The sequence below is a fragment of the Clupea harengus genome, chromosome 12, assembly GCF_900700415.2.
Source record: "Clupea harengus chromosome 12, Ch_v2.0.2, whole genome shotgun sequence".
Classification (NCBI taxonomy): Eukaryota; Metazoa; Chordata; class Actinopteri; order Clupeiformes; family Clupeidae; genus Clupea; species Clupea harengus.
Genome location: NC_045163.1, coordinates 27,188,830 through 27,200,150, shown reverse-complemented (window position 1 = coordinate 27,200,150; position 11,321 = coordinate 27,188,830). Strand labels below are relative to the sequence as shown.

Sequence of the window (11,321 nt, the reverse complement as noted above, 5' to 3'; positions counted from 1 at the left end):
GAGAGAGAGAGAAAGGGGGGGAGGGAGAGAGATACAGCGAGAGAGAGGGAGGGAGGGAGGGAGAATGGGAGCCAAAGAGAGCCAAAGAGAGACAGAGGGTTAGAGAGAGAGAGAGAGAAACAGAGAGAGAGAGGGAGAGAGAGAGAGAGAGTGAGAGAATGAGACAGAGAGAGAGAGCGTGAGAGAGAGAGAGACAGAGAGAGAGAGAGAGAGAGAGATTGAGAGAGTTAGAGAGAGACAGAGAGAGAGAGTGCCCAAGGGCAGACAGACCCGATGCCAAGCTATGGAGGCGTAGGCAGGGAGGGAGGGAGGGAGGGAGGGACAGCTCAGTGCCCAACTCTCTCCATATGCCAGTGGTAGAAAACAGGGGTCTTTTCATCACCAGGAAACCCACGAGTCAACAGCAGCCACCTTGAGCCCAGCACGTGGAGACTGTGTTTGGTTTCCTGAGCCCAGCACGAGGAGACTGTGTTTGGTTTCCTGAGCTCAGCACCAGGAGACTGTGTTTGGTTTCCTGAGCCCAGCACGAGGAGACTGTGTTTGGTTTCCTGAGCCCAGCACGAGGAGACTGTGTTTGGTTTCGCTCGGTCAGAAATTGTGGAGACAGCACCTTGAGCCTAGCCTAAACATGTGAGAACATTTTTGGTTGAATGCAGATTAAATCAGTAAGGTGGGAGCAAATATTTCGCTTATTTCGATTCAAATCATATCTAATGATTTGATGATTCAATTATTGTGACATTTTCATCCAAATAGCTGTTCTGCAGAATGATTCAGCAGGTGAACTATGTTAATGGAAATGTTCCATTCTATTCATCCTAGTGGAAAGCAGAATATTGAAACATTCAATAAGGCTTTCTCAGTCAATTTGATTCAATTCAATTTAATTTAATTTAATTTAATTTAATCTGCAAAGATTCATACAATGTGAAGGCACATTTAGCCTACTGGGCCTCCTACAATAGGCTAAAAAACAACAATTCAATCTTTAAGAAGGAAATGTTTATGTGGAAATTCTGTATTATGATAATGGTGCTTTAGGAAATAATGGTGACATAATGGTGGCAGATTATCTAACAAAAAAAAACAGAAAATGAAAGAGGCATTTTGCTGCGATGAGTCATGTGATTACCAGCCCAAATATGTTTTTGGCCCATTTTGTTCCACTTAAGAGAAGTGCACCAATTAAGCCCGCAGTCACTGCTTGCTGGTGGCTGATCTTTATTCAGACTACACGATGGTCATGCAGGCTGGGTTGATGAATGTTAAGTGAGATCAATTTCCAAACACAATGACAGGTATTTTAAGTGTTTCATTACTAAACATAAAAAGTCAGCCTTAGTGTTGGAGTGCTGGGGATGGTGATTTGTTTAAAGTCAACCAGTAGGTACTCTTATGCACATTTTGATAATGATGAATGGCAATGATGAATTTCTAAGCGGAAGATTTGCCTATGGATGTTTTCCTATGGATATTTTAGAAAACAAACATGGTTGCATGAGGGATGGGGCTGTGTCCAAAATAATGGTTCACATTGTTATGTAAAAAAAACAACAACAACAACAATAACATTAAAGGTCAGTCCACAATTCTAATCCATTTTTTATTTTATTTCTGTGAATTGCTCCTCTCGATCCTCTAACTGTCCATTTAGTGTGTGCTCTTAAAAAAAAAACCTCTGGTGTTCATATACCGTCCTGGAGCTGTAAATGGGAAAACAAACATAGTGGCTCGGAAAAGCCGTAAACAATTCTACCGGCGGCTGCCTCAGGAGCACTGCTGGGAGGTGTGTCACTTGATTGGCCGTTGAGCTCAAATATCAACAACCTTTCGCCAGAATGGTGGACTGCATCTTTAAGTGGCCTGTTTTAAGATGCAGAGCACACGGGCAATCAGTAGGTGAAGGGGTGGCGCAGCTAAATAACCACTTTTGTTGCCTCACATAGGAACTAAAACACGCTAATATATATTAATAATAATAAATGCTAAGCAAGGGCTAAATGGCTAAAGGTGGGTTTGTGGAGCTACACGCACACAACATACATACTGTGCGTCTGGCATCAGTCTTAACGGGAGCAGAATGATTAGCATGTTAGCACTGAGAAAGTGTGAGAGGAAAAGACAGCCTTGTTTGCATTAGGTTTTGGTTGCAATCCAACACCAAAGCTTGTGCCCAGATCAACACAGTGCCAAAACTCAGTAGCCCAAAAGCAAAGTCACTCTGACACCGCAAGACTAGGTTAAGTGCAAAGGGCAATCATAGACATCCAGGATAACAGCCACTGAGCTAACATATGGAAATAAGGGACGAGCTGGAGGCAAATAATGGCCAAATACAGCATTTGCATGTTCCTGTAGAGTGAGGTAAAGCCATGGAACTGACCCATCCCCAGGGCCCAAACAGAGACCATGTGGATTAGGCTAACAGGGAACAGGTATGGGTCAGGGCAATCCCCTTGTTTTGAAATCCAACTTCACAAATTGACAGTAAACTCCTCCTTGGGCCTTTTCACTATTTCATCATACTGGCCACACCATTCACGTGCCATCACTAGTCACTAGCTTCAATCCACAACTGGAACATAGACTAATGGAACCGAACTCCAAAAGGAGGAGAGGTAAGAATGACACCCATTGCTTGTGAAGGAGTAGAGGTAAGAATGACACCCATGGCTTGTGAAGGAGGAGAGGTAAGAATGACACCCATGGCTTGTGAAGGAGGAGAGGTAAGAATGACACCCATGGCTTGTGAAGGGGGGCTGAATGAATGGCACCCATGGCTTGTGAAGGAGGAGAGGTAAGAATGACACCCATGGCTTGTGAAGGAGGAGAGGTAAGAATGACACCCATGGCTTGTGAAGGAGGAGAGGTAAGAATGACACCCATGGCTTGTGAAGGAGGAGAGGTAAGAATGACACCCATGGCTTGTGAAGGAGGAGAGGTAAGAATGACACCCATGGCTTGTGAAGGGGGGCTGAATGAATGACACCCACGGCTTGTGAAGGAGGGCTGAGTCCAAGCATGCTTACAGTTTGTTTCGCTAGCACATAACTGGTAATACTGATAGCAGGAACATCTCCCCAGCAGAACGTGAATTAGTCCAATGTGTGCAATCAATCATTTCCTTTCATTTGTCATCCGTAAAATAAACATACTTGGCCAAATCTCGTCGACTTCCCCTTTTCATTCTTGTTTACTAGGAGGGAAGGAGATATTCTCTCAGGCCTCCTCCCTAGTCGAGACCTTGCCTTTATATCAACAAAACATAGCCCCTGGCCAAGGGCTGAGAAAAGCAGCTCAGCTCAAATTGCACAAGTACACACAACTAGACAGACAATACCGGTATCGTTTACCTTCGAGGTTTATGGGAAAAACAGAGAGTATAGCGTTCTAGTTATAAATAACATCATGACAACCTCATCAACAACTACTAACTCCAAAATATTTGTAAAAAAAATGTCTGACTCCTTTTTGGCAGGACTGTGAATAGAAAAACTCTGTTAACTCCCCATTCTTCACACATTCTCAAATTTGACATTACAAATGCCAGCTGTAGCCTGTCTTAGTAGTGAGGGAAAAACAGCGGAGTCAGCAGCCTGTTTTTATACCCACAGGACACACAACCCACTTTCTGCAAGGAATACAATTACATTTAGCCTGAGAATCTGTAATATTGATGTTAATAGGCAGCTACATTTTAGCATAGCAATCAGCATGACGTCTACAATTGCAAGGGGTATTGACCTTCGCAGTCGGTTAACTTGACATTTCACAGGCAATGGAAAAACACGGAAAAGCATTCCTAGATTCATAACAGCAATTTCTATTGATCTGATGCTCTCTCTCTCTCTCTCTCTCTCTCTCTCTATCTCTTTATCTCTCTCTCTTTCCATCTCTATTCCTCTCTGTCTCTCTCCCTCCTTCCCGCTCACATCCACATTTCCCCTCTAACTGCACACATCAATCAGCTGCACCACACAGACGGCCTGGGGAGCACCCACACTGGATCTGTTGCAGTTTCACCTTCAGACACTTCAGAAGCCTAAGAGTGTTGCACCAACAGACAAAACCCAAATAGAATCGTACACACACACACACACACACACACACACACACACACACACACACACACACACACACACACACACACACACACACACACACACACACACACACACACACACACACACACACACACACACACGTCATACTTTGGCTGCAGAACCTTAGAGAGAGAAAGCCACTTCACCTTGACCATCAAACGGGGCTATGGATGGAAGTTATGAATGGAAAACGATTCAGTGATTTGCACTCTGGTTTAGAGTGTGAGACCACAGGCCGAAGGAAAGCATATTCCGAACCTCAAGAGACCCAAGCCTCCTACCCGCCCTCATAGACTGCACTCTTAACACTCCACCCTGCAACTATTGATGCACCTCAATGTATATATTTCTTTTTTAATTTACTCAGGGATATTTATTTATCTATTCATTGATTGTTATTTATTATTATTTAGCTGTGGCAGTTAATGTCCACAGCAATTTAAGTTTTTAGCTGTCTGTTGCTGCCTCTACTGTCTCGTTGTTTTTGTGACAATGACAAAAAAAGTACTTTGAACTCCTACCTGCTTGTCTTAATAGGTTTGGAGGCATAACAGAAGGCAAGCAACACAAGAAAAGAGAGTGATGGAGGAGACAGAGAACAACTAAGAGTGGTGGAGAGAGAGAGAGATAGAGAGAGAAAGAGCGAGAGAGAGAGAGAAAAAGAGCGAGAGAGAGAGGGAGAGAGAGAGAGTGAAGGAGAGTGGTGGGAAGAGAGAGAGAGAGAGAGAGAGAAAGAGAAGAAGAAAAAGGGTGGTTGCCTAGAGTCAACTCAGCATGGGTGATGACGCCATCACACACAAGAGCCAGTGCGAAGGCAACTATGGCAACCAACGTGCGCATGGACACTCTGTGAACACAGCACGTCTGTCTCTACGCAACAGCGGCACACACGCCGCAGCCCTGACACCCTCACTAAAGATAGGGGCAAAGATGACTGTTGCCAAGTCTGCGATGCCATGCAACACGGCATATCAAACCGCTTTAAATAGCTGTGCTGTTGCATACTCCTCTGCTACAGGGAAAACATATGGCTGTAAACTAACAGAGAAACACAAGGCTCTAATTGGAGAGGATTTTCAAGTGTGGCATCAGGCTGAAAGGCTTTCCAAAGATGGCTTCTGCCTCAATCATCTGTGTGTGTGGGGGGGGGGGGGGGGGGGGGGGCATTACAATATTTATGAGACGTCTGAAATGCAAATTCAGGCTTTGTGGAGCCGACGCTCAGACATGGTCCAATAATGTAATGAGAAACCGGTCGTGATGTGCAGGAGGTTGGAGTCGGAGAACACCCGGTCGTGATGCGCAGGAGGTTGGAGTCGGAGAACACCCGGTCGTGATGCGCAGGAGGTTGGTCGCATATCATCTTCTAGCCACTTAGCGCCGTGCTTGAGAATGAATAGTCTTCTCTTTTAGACGTGTGTGCTGATTACTTTAGATGATAACCCACTATAAAAAGAGGCTGCTGTTTACAACAATTCAAACAATCATGCTAAAAAAAAAAAATCAAATCAAAAGAACCTTGCCTACAATTGTGAGGACCCCTATTGGTGTAGCCAGGTATTGTTCAGTTCCCTGTCCACAACCCACAACTGGTAGCCCACCACCATAGACATATATGTCTATGGCCCACAACCCACACTCTCTCTTCCACCCATTTCCTTTCTCTCTTTATCTGAATAAGCCACACAAAAATACTTTGGCATGGTGCTTCATGAAAAGGTATTGAAGTAGGCATACAAGGTAAAGGTCTTAAAAGGTACAGACCACTATCTTGACAGTGATCCTACTTAGACACCGAAAGGGACTGAGATCAATACATCAAAAGGAAAGATAAAGTTGCCTACAGGTATTGTAATTGTTTGAAAACAAACAACATGATAGTGATCCTAATCTAGATCAATTCTCTTCTCTCTGTGCTCGTGGCAGTACTGAACACTCTTCATTTTACATCAGTTGTTTGCTTTGGATAATTTGGTCAGTGAAAAGTGTTTTGTAATATTCTATGCCAGACAACACATAATGCATGACTAAGCTGAACCATCTGTTGAAATGCAGGATCTGACTGTGACAATGTTCTTGAAGTGAGAAAAAGAATTGTGAGTTTTAGAACTCCAGTTCCAGTCAAGTTTGTACTTTTTTGCCAACAGTCTAATCTGTGGGAGAACATTTATCTTTGCTGCCTTCGTTTACTAATTCCAGCAAGTATGTTTAAATGTCTACATTTAATTAATAAATGTATCCAGGTAGCAACACTGAAAACATCATTTAGTGTTTCAGAAAGACCATAGTCTAACGTATGGCAGTGAGAGCCAATGGTGTCGTCAGATTTTACCCAATGGCAACATGTTCTCAGAGACTAGAGGATTCTCTCAGACACCCTCAAAACTGAACTCAAGTTACTCACTCATGTCTAAAGTAAGTAGGCTACGCAATTCAGGCAAGTTGTTCCCTCGACAATGAACACCACACAGACACGGACATTTACGCAAATGGATTTAGTGGTTTAAGGTTTCGATGAAGGTGTTGTAGCTGCCTCTCAAAACATGCGCTGTTCCATGCTAACATGCCTCACAAAATAAAGATGCAACAACTGCAACATCGATTTGCTAGCTTACTTAGGGTAGCTAACTGGGCAATGTTACTGTCACTGTTGTTTACTTTGCATTTTTCATAACGGGATAGAGAGTGAGTTTTATCTTCTAAGATATTCCCAGACATTATTATCCCCTCGTTTTGCAAGCCTATGGCCACTAGAAAAGCTTAGAAAATTAGCTAGCTAAACACGGTCTTGTATTGTATTTGGTGTTCGTGACGTAGATAAGTTGGCTCCTCAACCAACTTCAGTAAAATCTCACGAACAATCACACGCATAAAGGCAGGTTAATGACAGACAGGTAAAACTTTTTCCTATGACACTGACTTGAAGACTAGTCATGACATTATTGCGGTTGCGATTATCTGCTTTGACAAAAAGAAGGCATCCAGATTTACTTACATGGATTGTTTTCACTCCCGTCACTTGACGCCTTCAGTTCACTCTCACTGTTCATTTCACTTGTTTCGACTTCTTCCTCAGACGGGAAGAGAGATAAGACATCGTTAAAGAAGAATCGATACGAAGTAACTGAATATCGAATCGTGTACACGTCAGTCTGGTAGCTGGTGGTAGATGTGGTCCTGTGCACGTAGTACTTTGTTCCCAAATGTGGTTAACGCAATGCGGGATAAGACATATCCTAATGTTGGGCGGGGAAATATGTTCATGTTGCATTGCGTCAACCCCCGGTTGATTTGAAGCTCAAAAGTTGCCTTTGTCCAACTTCGTGTCGCCTAAGTCAATGCATATTGTGAAGTGCATTAATCAGAAATCTCAATTGCAAAGCAATAAGCACATGAAAAGTGTACAGTGTTAATTCTGAATCTAAAGAGCTTGAATCAAATGGAGCAGAACACGTAGCGTTTGTAAATGTTTGCCATTCTAATATGGGTTTTAGACCCATCAATGTTCTGCTTTTTAGTTGAATAAATGGACAGTGTTCAGTCAGAGATCAGAGATAATACAGACGAGTAACAAATGGTTTTGAACTATGTTGAACTTAAAGGGGGTTCAGGCCCTGGGCTCTGTAAACAATGTTATTGTTTTGGCACTACACAAATAAAATGGAATTGAATGTAACTTAAAAAATCGAGTAAATCGCATGGTACTGGGGTGACATGACAGTTTTAGAAATAATTTCACTAGCCTAAGTTGATACTCTATCCTGAAGTGCTTTTTAACTGAATGTCTTGACTGAATTAATAGACTAGACAGGTTATTAATCATACACAAATTATGACCACAGACCAATTTTGCCCTGTCTGTCCTCTAAATGTGGAAGAAAAGATCTTTCGTGTGGTAGCAGGGAGGTTGGTCTCCTATTTGCAGACAAATAGCTTGATAGATATTTCTGTGCAAAAAAGCAGGAATGGGATTTTTTGGATGTTTGGATAGTAGCATGATTTGGCACCAAAGGCGTGACCAGAAGGCAGAGTAATCCATGTGGTTATTTTGGACCTCTATAATGCCTTTGGATCGGTGCCACTCAGTCTGTTGTGGAAGGCATTCAGTTACTTTAAGGTCCCTGAGAAGATTTCAGCGTAATTCAAAGCATATTGTGAGGATATTCAGTAGTGCTTCCTCATAAGTACACCACATCCTTGCAGCAACCTGGAGATTGGCATCATGGCTGGATGCACCGTTCGACTATTGGCTTTCACCATGGCAATGGAGGTTATCATAAGAGCATCTCTATGGGCTGGATTGGCCGTCACCATGGCAATGGAGGTTATTATAAGAGCATCTCGATGGGCTGGTGGTGAGAGGCTGCAGGACGGCACCCGGTCACCTCCCATCCAAACTTATATGGGTGACACGACAACGTTGAATGACGATCTGAAATGGGCAAGGATGAAAGTGAAACTTAACGGTTGTAGTATCTAGTGTATCTATCAGTAAAGGAAAACTGGTAGAAGAGGGTTTTTTCTATTGATGGTGAGGTGATTCCTTCTATTGAGGAGAAACCAGTGAAGAGTTTAGGCAGGTGGTACAATTCCACGTTGAGTGACCGAGGACAGGTTGAAGAGCTTAGAGAATGAATTGCTCAGTCTATTAATACCATTGTTAAGACCTTCTTGCCTGGTAAATTTAAGTTGTGGTGCTTGCAGTTCGGGCTTTTGCCACCTTGCATAAGGTGGCCTTTGACTGTATATGAAGTTGCTATTTCAGAGGTGGAGAAATTGGAGAGAAATATGAACAAGGCAGCTATCTAGGCAATGGCTTCGGGTGCCACTTTGTCTTAAGTACCCTAGCATTGTATGGAACAGGAATTATGGAGTGACCAAGGACCAGCTTGGTGGAAGAGTTCAAAGACCAGCCTGGAGATGACTTTGTCAGGATCCAGCAGTCAAGAACACTGCTCCAATGGTGAAAACAGGGAAAAAAGTGGAATTTACGAGATGCGGTTCAACATGCACAAGGCGCATTTACAGCAGAGGGATGTAAGGCGCATTTTGTGCGAGAGGGCTAAAGAAGTGGACTCCAGGCACGTACAAGCAGTACTGCCAAAGCGCAGGATCGGAGATTGCTGGCTGATTTCAGAAGGCATATTCAAGTTCCACAGGATTGGATTGTTGTGGCTGCTATGAACCCAGACATGGTGTTGTATTCTATGGTTGCTATGAGACCAGACATGGCGTTGTGCTCTGAGGGCGAGGGCGTTGTTTACTTTATCGAATTAACAATCCCTTTTGAAGATATGATTGAGGAAGCCTTTGATAGGAAGAGGCTGAAGTATATCAGAATCAGAATCAGAATCATCTTTATTGGCCAAGTACATTTCCACATACAAGGAATTTTTCCTGGGTTTAATTGCTCTCAATGTACTTAAACTGAAAAATATGCATGCAACAGTTTAGGATAATAAATAAATATAATATATAATATAATAATAAAATATGGAACTGGTAGTGGAAGCGAGGGGAACGAGGCTGGCGAGCGCACACAAGACCAGCGGAGGGAGGAATTTAACATCTTTTCCTGTGTATGACTAAAACAAAATGTTCAGATTTATTATTCAGACACAAGGAACATGTATAAATACTGGATGTGGAGATATTGCACGTCCCACCCCTGTGTACACATAGTATCAGTTAAGAGTTTACCCTGGGTGGCCTCTGTCAATTAAGCACTAATCTAAAAATGTTTGACGGGAAAGACACACCTGTATTGCTAATGACACACCTGTATTGCTAATGACACACCTGTATTGCTAATGACACACCTGTATTGCTAATGACACACCTGTATTGCTAATGACACACCTGTATTGCTAATGACACACCTGTGCATAACCAACACATTAATTTAATTTGTCCTAATGTCCTTTTGTACTTACAAAACATGAGGTAGGTCAACAGTTAGGGCATTCAAATTCTAAACAGTTATGTATTTCTTAAAACTTGAAATGTCATCCACATTAATATTTGGAGTAATACTATTCATTTGCAATACCCCTGTGAGGAGAACTGTTGTTCTGTACAGTACAGTTTTATTTTGCTTTTATACACTATTCGGAGTGCATAAAAGTAATACTCACTTCACCTACTAATACTTACGACTTTGTTTAAAAGTTATATTTAATGCTCAGTCTTCAATTATGTTCATTAGGGTAAGCACAGACATCAGTCAGTATCATCAACATTTTTACTGGATGCAGTATATGATGGAGATCATTTCCAAACACTGTTAATGACTTAAGAATATAATAATCAAGTGCCTTGTATTATTAATTACCTTATATGAATCGTGTACTTATGTAAGCAGGAACATGGCTTTTCTGTGTTTCTGTGTGTGTGTGTAACTTAGATTATTAGGTGCCACTTAGTCTGCATATGTACAAGAGCATGTTTAGACCAGAGGTGATAAGAAGGGTCGAACTGTGCTTCTTCCGACCTTGTGCGAAACTCCATCCTTGCCTCGGACGTCAGAAATCCACAACGTGGTTATCCCTACTGAACGCTAAACTTCTGTCTATATAAACCTTTTGCGATGTGTTTAATATTGCTTCACTTTCAGCCTTGTGCTGGGAGTGAGCCTGGTTGCAATTGTTGTCTAATACATATACTTATATGCAGCTCCGGAGTCCTGAGGTAACTAGGGTGAATTTTCACCTAACAGTATATGTTATGACACATTCAAGTCAACTGGTCAACTGTAAACCATATCACTGGGTATTCAGAAATGTGTCTGAATCTTATCCTGATTTGTAGTCGTGCATCTACCTCTGGGGCCTAAGGGGTTGATGCTGTGTATATTACCATTATGTTGCATCCTTAACAAGTAGTTCATTGGTCAGATAGATGGTTATGTATGCCTACATTAGAGAGCGTTTGTCCATGGTAGGTCTTCATGATTTGTACTTGTTTCATTTAACAGCATTAGTCCGTGTGGCTATTATGAGTTGTATCCGTGTCACCCTTGGTACTCTTGGCAAGTTCGAATCACTGCGTAGATCCTACAGGCTACAGCTCCGAGTCCAGATGTAGCGGTTGACCTGTTACCTAAATATTGAGAATATTGAGGAAAGATGTTGCCCAGCTTTGTAATGTCTGGATCGCTTATTTTATGTCTCAGTTTGTGCGGTTCCTTCTGCTCCACCTCCGCACCTCTGTGTGTGTGTG

At 42.5% G+C, this 11,321-nt stretch overlaps 1 protein-coding gene across 3 annotated transcripts in view; it reads right to left on the bottom strand.

Annotated features, from left to right (window-relative positions):
* pam (peptidylglycine alpha-amidating monooxygenase) overlaps nt 1-7,384 on the bottom strand; it is a 66,403-nt gene extending 59,019 nt beyond the window's left edge. For all 3 annotated transcript variants that reach the window (XM_031578139.2, XM_031578140.2, XM_031578141.2), the window contains exon 1: nt 7,099-7,384. The gene's annotated coding sequence lies outside the window, so the exon portion shown is untranslated. The remainder of the gene's footprint in view (nt 1-7,098) is intronic.
* Between the last annotated feature and the right edge of the window lie 3,937 nt (nt 7,385-11,321).